Source organism: Tupaia chinensis, unplaced genomic scaffold (genome assembly GCF_000334495.1).
Source record: "Tupaia chinensis unplaced genomic scaffold, TupChi_1.0 Scaffold000100_1, whole genome shotgun sequence".
NCBI lineage: Eukaryota > Metazoa > Chordata > Mammalia > Scandentia > Tupaiidae > Tupaia > Tupaia belangeri.
The window spans coordinates 3,911,914-3,920,183 of record NW_006159564.1 but is presented as its reverse complement, the minus strand read 5'-3'; positions in this window follow the sequence as shown (position 1 = coordinate 3,920,183).

Sequence of the window (8,270 nt, the reverse complement as noted above, 5' to 3'; positions counted from 1 at the left end):
CTTACGCTGGGCACATGTGTGTGCATGCCCAAGATCCTGAGAGGAGTGTAGAGGAGGAGTGATTGCGGCATTGCCATCCCTCTTGGGAGGTGATTTTTTACTTTCTGTCTCTCTGTCTCTCTCTGTCTTTCTGGCAAGCGCACACATCATATAGCAAAAACCTCTCCAAAAAAAAAAAAAAAAGAGAGAGAGAGAGAATGCCAGAAATGAGTACGCCAGAAACGATCCCAGCTGGCGGGAGGTGAAGATGGATCATGCCTCTCTCTGTCTCATGAGAGAAATAAATAAATACATTTTTAAAAGCTATTTATTAAGCACTACTATGATACAACAAGAATAATAGGCATAAATGTGGATAGCAGTGAAGAAAGCCCTGAAAAATTTCTGATCTCATAAGACTTTCATTCGACTGAGGGAATAAAAAAATAATCTTTATATCATTCATTTGTCACATTCTAAACTTGCTGAATGTCAGAAAGTCTTAAAACCTAATAAAGTTATCAATGACTGTCTGTGGATAACCTATTAGATTATGTTCCGTGGAATCCATCATTAAGAAAGCAGGAAAGGCACATAAACGTAAAGATGTATGAGAAAAACAATGGACAGTCATCCAAAGATGTGATCTCATTTTCTTGTCTCTCATTTAGCTTTGAAACGCAGCTCCCTACTAGTGTATTTGGCCAATATGTATATGTTTAAATTTGAATTTAATTAGTGAACCATCCTTCACAAGTTTCCCAAGGCAATGAACAACGCAAGAGTCTATGATCTAGACTTCAGAAATTTTCCAGGTAAACCCATCTTCCTACTTGCCTGATACGCTATGTAATAAGCAAAAGATTTTTACTGAGAAATCCTAAAATGCCTCATATTGTGGCACAGTGGCAATGTAACTGCTCTGTAAGGTTGACCCACATAGAAAGGGTCTGAGTTCTGTTGGAAAATTCCCTGAGTACACTAGGAGCATGAGCAGCCATGATCCAAGGTTGGCCGAGGCAGAGATGGACTGCAGCATGTCATGTGTGCCTGCCACTCTCTGTCTTGCTCAGTCAGACAAGAAAAAAAGAAAGAAGTTACACACCACACTGTCTATTACAAGTACTGCAATTAAGGCATATCTAAATTCATATTGCATTTTTTCACATTAGTGATGAATGTATATACAAATAATTATCTGACCCTTGGACCTTCTGCATTATAACATTTTTCAAGTGTTTCATCTCTATTATATTCATTTAAACAATTATAATTTTCTAATAATTACATATTCATAGTAATTTGATATTATTTATTAATAATTATCTGTTAATTATTATATATTCATTATTATTTCATTTTTATTTAACTATTTAATTATTATTGTTTGTGGCTGAATAAGGGAATCTTTCCTCAATAGGGAAAATACAAGCCATAGAGATTGACTCTCTTTTATTTTCTTTACAATGTGATATTTGTTTCAATTTCCATGTAAGAAAGATAGACAAAATATATGTCATACTTTAAATTACATAGTTTACTTTAAATCCAATGAAATATTCATGCCTATAAAATAGTCAAAATGTAAATTGCATCATGCCATATTGGTGTCTTATTCTTCACAATATATTATCAAGTTATCAGGTCCTTTTTCTTTCTAAGCTCACACATCCATTCAGTTATTTGACAGAATCACAGAAGTAGTCTCATGGTTAAATCTTCTGGTTAAGTATCTTTAAAAGAAAAAACAACAATAAAACATGTGTCTAGTGTGCTTGAGCCTCTGAGTCAAATCATTCTCTTTCAGAGATATCATTTTTAGGTTGCTTATTGTATTTTAGAAAAAAAAAAAGTATAACTTTTATCATTCAAACATCAACGGACTTTTACAGTGAAATGTTGGTAAAAAGGGTCATTCTAAATAAATGCAAGCCGCACAGCTCAGCCGTTCTTGATCTCATCTCGTTTTATCATGATTCCCTGCCACCTCTACAACCTTACACTCTCCTTACTTAGGCATGATCTAGTAGTCATTACTGTTCTGTTAAAAAGGAATTAAAAGAACTACATTTTCCTGTGATTGAATATGCTCAATTACTCTTCAAAAAGATCCACAAGTAGAACATTCCTCATAAGTGCTTTAGAAAATAAATAATCTAAGTTCCTAATTACTCCCAATTCTATAAGTGAACTACTTTTTAACATGTAACTGAAGGGATACTTTTCAACAACTGGGCAAGAGATAAAGTCTTGATCTGTATGATAAAAGAAAAAAATAGAAATTGTCGTAACTATGAAAATGCAGCATTTCTAACACTGAAATTAAAATGTACTTTAATTTTTTAGAGAACAACAAATATATACATAAGAAACATGAGTTATGATGATATGAAAAACACATACAATATAATGTTACAAGAAGCATGTGATAGTTTCTATAATTGGTGGCTCCATTTTGGTACTTTCACTGTTTTGAAATATCAGTTGAATTAACTAAAGGCACTTTGATAGTTCCTCATAAAGTCTAAAGTCATAATTGGATTTTATGGAGCATTCTGAATGCTAACAGAAAAACACATGCAAATGGTTTTAAAGTAGATATTAAAAGAAGAATTGATGCAATGCAAATGCACTTATTTTGTAGTATCACTCTTAATCATAAGAAATTATACAGGACTTGTGAGAAAACATAATTAATAACTGCTATTTTGGCACAGTACTTAAAATACTAAGTTGTTAAAAAATAACAGCATACTGGTTTTTATAAAAAAGTGAACTTTGGATTTCTGTTATTTTTTCTTTTTGAAAAGTAATGAATTTTTGATATCAAGTAGTTTTCATAACTGATATCTCTTACCCTGACTTTTTCATGGCTCACTATTCTTTCCTTACTGATGCCTTTTAAGTAATAGACTCTTTCTTTTTCTTTCTCTTTTTTTTTTTTGAAAGTTTTTTTTGGTTTTTGTTTTGTTTTGTTTTGTTTTCCTGTAGGATGCGTGCACTCACTAGAAAGAGAGAGGCAGAGAGACAGAAAGCAAGAAATCACTCCCCAAGGGGGGATGGTCACGCCGCAATCCTTTCTCCTCCACTCCATTGTCCTCTTGAGATCTTGGACATGCAAGCACATGTGCCCGGCGTGAGTTTAAGCCACCGGGTCCAGGACTCAAACCAGGATCGCTACATGGGAGTATAGTGACATAGCCATTATGCAACTGCTGGTCCTAGTAATAGGCTCTTTCTAAGAGGTTTTCATCTTTGCATGCATAGCTCCTATAAATCTTCTTTGCAGAGTTCTCATTTGCTTTACAAGAACATCATCACAGGAAAGATTCAGAAAATATTTTTCTAATTATCAGAAAATATTAGATGGCCTAGCTTATCCTATACAACAAAAATTTTTGTTTTATGAATTTGAGTTCAAAATAGTATCTTTTGAATAGATTAATATACAACATAAAAGTTTGTCATTGAGCTATTATAAATCCAAACTTCAGCCGTAACTAACAGAGAGAAAATAATTAGTAAGGAGACCAGCAGTTAGCGTAATGGCTATGTTGCTGGACTCCCACATAGTTGACCACAGTTCAAGTCCCCGACCCGGTGGCTTAAACTCACATCGGGCGCATGTGCGTGCGTGCCCAAGATCCCGAGAGGAGAATGGAGGAGAAGGGATTGCGGCGTGGCCATCCCCCCTTGGGGGTGATTTCTTGCCTTCTGTCTCTCTGTCTCTCTCTGTCTGGCGAGCACACACACCCTATAGCAAAAACCTCTCCAAAAAAAAAAGAAAAAGAAAACAATTAGTAAAATGTATACCTGCCAATATTTTTATAAAATGTACAGGCCTTGGGGCCAGGATATGGCCTAGCAGTAATACAACTCTACCCACATGGGAAGGACCTGGGTTCATTTCCTGGGACCTCTGTATGCATGTCAGGCACTTGTACACATACCCATGCTCTGGCGTGGCTGAGATTTGGGCTGGGTCATGGCATGAAGATCCTATCGGGAGTGTCTGCCTCTTTGTCTCTTTTTCTCTCTTATGGAAAAAAAATTGTTTTTAATTTTTAAAACACACATTATATTAAAAAGGTGAGTGTTATAAAATTTTTAAATTATAGTAAAGCATGGAGTCTATTGTTAACAAAATTGCCAAATAAAAATTCATTTTATATTCATACAAACAATATTAACTGCATTTACTTTGTTTAAGAAACTAGGCTGGCAATTGGGCTCAATGAATGGAGAAAGACAAATGACAAAGTTTATTAACCCAAAGTTTTTGCTTATGAAATACCTTATGGCAGAATTGATTACAAAAATACACATACTTAATAAACCAGATAAAGTTGTAAGGTCTTCGATTTGGCGTAATGAATTATTTTTAGTTAAAATGTATTGATTAATTATTATGCTCCTGGAATTGCATTGTTTTAGGTTAAATACACGAAATTGCTAATATCTAATTGCTTTTGACGAATAAAAGTAGAAAATTGTCCAAGGTCACAGACATGATGATGAAAGAGCTGGAAACAGAACACGGTTAAGTATTCCTGAATTGTTATTCTATGCTGGTATTAAGACTTAATAAAGGTGATAGGAATATAACTGCATCTCTACACATGTATCTTTCTTTACATAAAACGTATTTTTCATTTCAGAAATTAAATTTAGAGATCTTTTTTCTCAGTATTTAAATTTCAGCATTTAAAACATCTTATTTGTTTCCAATTATATCAAGGGTCATCACAGAATTTTCTAAACCAATGTTAATTAATTTCAATAGTGAAGAGCAGGTGATACTTAGTACTTGCAGAAAATGACACAAGTGTCATGATATGATAGTGACAAAATAAAGATAGGAAACCAGTTGATGAAAATGCTTCAACCAGAAATAACAGTACAAACAAAAGCCAAGAAAGAGAGAAAGAGAAAAAGAGAGAAGGTGGGGACATGGGAATGACAAGTTTAAGGAACTGAAAGCAATTTTAATCAATGTGTTGTGGCATCGAAGGGCGAGAGATAATGTCAGATAGGTTAGCAAGAACAGATGATGAAAAGTCTTGTGCACTGCTAGGAAGTTGACCTGAATATAATGAAGGAAATATGGATCTGCTTTGAGGGCAGAAAAGCACCAGTTATGTGGTGGCCACCATGGAAAGCAACAGGGAACTGTTTCAACAGGGACTTGACTTCTTGAAGATGGCCAGTAATATGAGATCCGGGAAAAATTATAAGACAATTCAAGTGTTAGTTATGGTATAGGCACTAAGTATAATATTATGATGTGGGTATTTTTAAGTCTTAGCAGTTAACACAGTTGGAATATTATTCTCCTGAAGTTTGGAAGATGGAAATAGCCTAGAAGAAACAGGCCCTGGTAACGTGGATGATTTCCTAGACATTAAACACCAACAACATACTGTAAAACACATGGCATGAAAATAGCCGGACAGAAGCTGGTGTTAGCCAGAGAGTGTGTTGACCAATATGTGTTTCATGTCTGTGAGAGTCTTATCAGACATTTGGGCTAAAATAGGAAAATAAAACTCTGTGTGTGTATGTATAGATACACAGAGGGGAATAGGAGGGAAAATATCTGAATAATGTAGTTGAGAACTCTGAAATGAGTTTAATATGATTTTGAGACATAATTATGTTAGAAAATTTTTTGCAAGGCAGCATTAGGTTATATAAATGTGCTTAGCTAAATGTATCAGATCAGTTGGAAACAAGCCTCATAAAGGAAACTGGAACGGATTTATTTAGAGAGACAGCAGTATGTAAAAATAATTTGTCTTGCTGAAGAATAAACTGACCATGGAAAGTTGCAAGTAGCAATGGAACGGCTAAGGTAATTAAAAGGAAAAAAAAAATCAGTTCATCAGGATTACTTTGAGCCTGAAGTATTACAAATTTCGGGGAGAAGACTACAGATCACCACAGAATTTTAAGGCAAAAGGAAAGGCACCCCTAGCTGAAGCCATCCTCAAGCCATACCCACCATGTCTAGATTGCATCAAAATACTGGCATTTCTTGTTGGGAAGCCAATGAACAAGATTTAAGATATTAATGAAAAATTGTTATTAACAAATAATACCATGGATTTTTCCTTTTCTATTAAGTTTCAACTTCATGAAAATGGGCAGGCTCAGGCAGGCTCAGGTATGTATTCAGTAACTGCTTGCCAGGTTTAAATTGAAAAGAATTATAAATAAAATACTGTAATTCACATTTTTTTCTTTAAATATCACAAATGCAAATATTCAGAAAGATTCTTTCAAATGAGGCACTATTATCTTTTGGCATTTAGCAACAGTAGGGATCCTGTAATAAGGTACTGAACGATAAAATCAATTGTCTGTATGAGAAAAACATTTGATCCAACTCTCCTTCATATCTTCAAGTCCAATTTAAGTCCTCCAACTTGAACCATGCCCTCTCAAATACTCTAACATAATCTATTTCTTACTATTCAGAACCACTAGAGTAAATACATGGTTCCACAATTTTTCCTTGCAATATATTCCATATACTACATTTTATCATGATCAACTCCCTTAAAGGTTAGAATACTTAGCAGGATCTAAGACATAGCAAACTCTGCAAAATTCTTTCTGAAATAAAATGAAACACACTAACTTGCCAGTGTAAACAAGAATACAACGCACTTGCAATGCTAGTCCCTCCTTCACTGAATAAGTGAATGCCTCAGACCCATGACTTGTAGATAGGGGAAATGGAGAAGAGATGATCAGAGATGACTTCAAAATGTTGTGACTTTGGGGAACCAGCAGTTAGCGTAATGGCTATGTCGCTGGCCTCCCACGTAGTCAACCGTGGTTCGCGTCCCGAACCCGGTGGCTTAAAACTCACCCCGGGGGCGTGTGCGTGCGTGCCCCAGATCCCGAGAGGAGAATGGAGGAGAAGGGATTGTGGCACACGCGCCCTATCGCGAAAACCTCTCCAAAAAAAAAAAAAAAATGTTGTGACTTTGTAAAGCCCCAAAAGGTAACAAGAGGATATGATTTGTGGAAAAGCTTTTATATTTTGCATTTTTCAAAATGTTTAGCTTAGATACTTACGTGTACAGTGTGTGCAAGTTTCCAGTAAACAATTTTAAATATAATTTTTCATTCTTGCACACACCACATAATTACAGCAATCATTTTTTGAGATGCTATGATATTTTAGGTAATAAACATCTTTATATAATGTGTCATACTTACTGACTTAAAAGCATTATTAAGGAAGTATTATTATACCAATTTAAAAATCTTAAAAACCTTGTACATAACTTATTCCTCCATACATGCTAAGTGGAAGATTCATGATATCAGCTAACATATATCAGATTTCTAAATTCATAATCTCAGTTTATGGTATGTCACTACCTAATTTATCAAGTAATTTACACTTTTCAGTTTTTACACAATGAACTGTAAATACAGAGACAAATAAAATATAGTGTCTGACATTGGCTAGGCACAAAGGAACTAAGAAAATGTAAAAATAACTTCTATATGTCATAATAAAATTATATAGGGACCAGCAGTTAGCGTAATAGCTATGTTGCTGAAATCCCATGTAGTCAACCGCGGTTGGCATCCAGGATCCAGTGGCTTAAAACTCACACCAGGCATGTGCGCGTGCGTGCCCGAGATCTGATGGGAGAATGCAGAGGAGAAGATTGCGGCGTGGCCATCCCCTCTGGGGGGTGATTTCTCGCTTTCTGTCTCTGTCTCTCTCTGTCTGTCTGGAGAGCGCAAGTGCCCTATAGCAAAAATTTCTCCAAAAAAAAAAAAAATATATATAGATATAAATAAGTCAACAGAAGAAATGGACACAAATTTTGAAGAAACACTTTACTAAGAGGATATGTCAATGTCGAAGTGTAAATTAAAATACAATAAATAAAACCAGCTACAAAGGAATGAAAATACTATTAATGCTAATGTGGAGAAAGGTAAATTTCATGTAGTTCTAATAATATTGAAAAGAAGAGCTAGATGGTGGTAATGTAACTGGATCCACTTGGGAAATGTCCTGGGTTTGCATACCAAGACCTCTCCCTGAACATGTTGGGTACATGCCCGTGATCCAAGCCAGCTAAGACTCGGGGTAGACCATGGCATGGGAACCCTTAGGGATGCTCTCTCTCTACATTTTACTCCATGTTTGTGTGTGTATGTCTCTCTCTCTCATGGAAGAAATAAATACGCTTTTTAAAAATTTTTAAATTTTAAATATATTTTAATGCAAATTTTTGAGAAATGGAGCATACATTTCCACA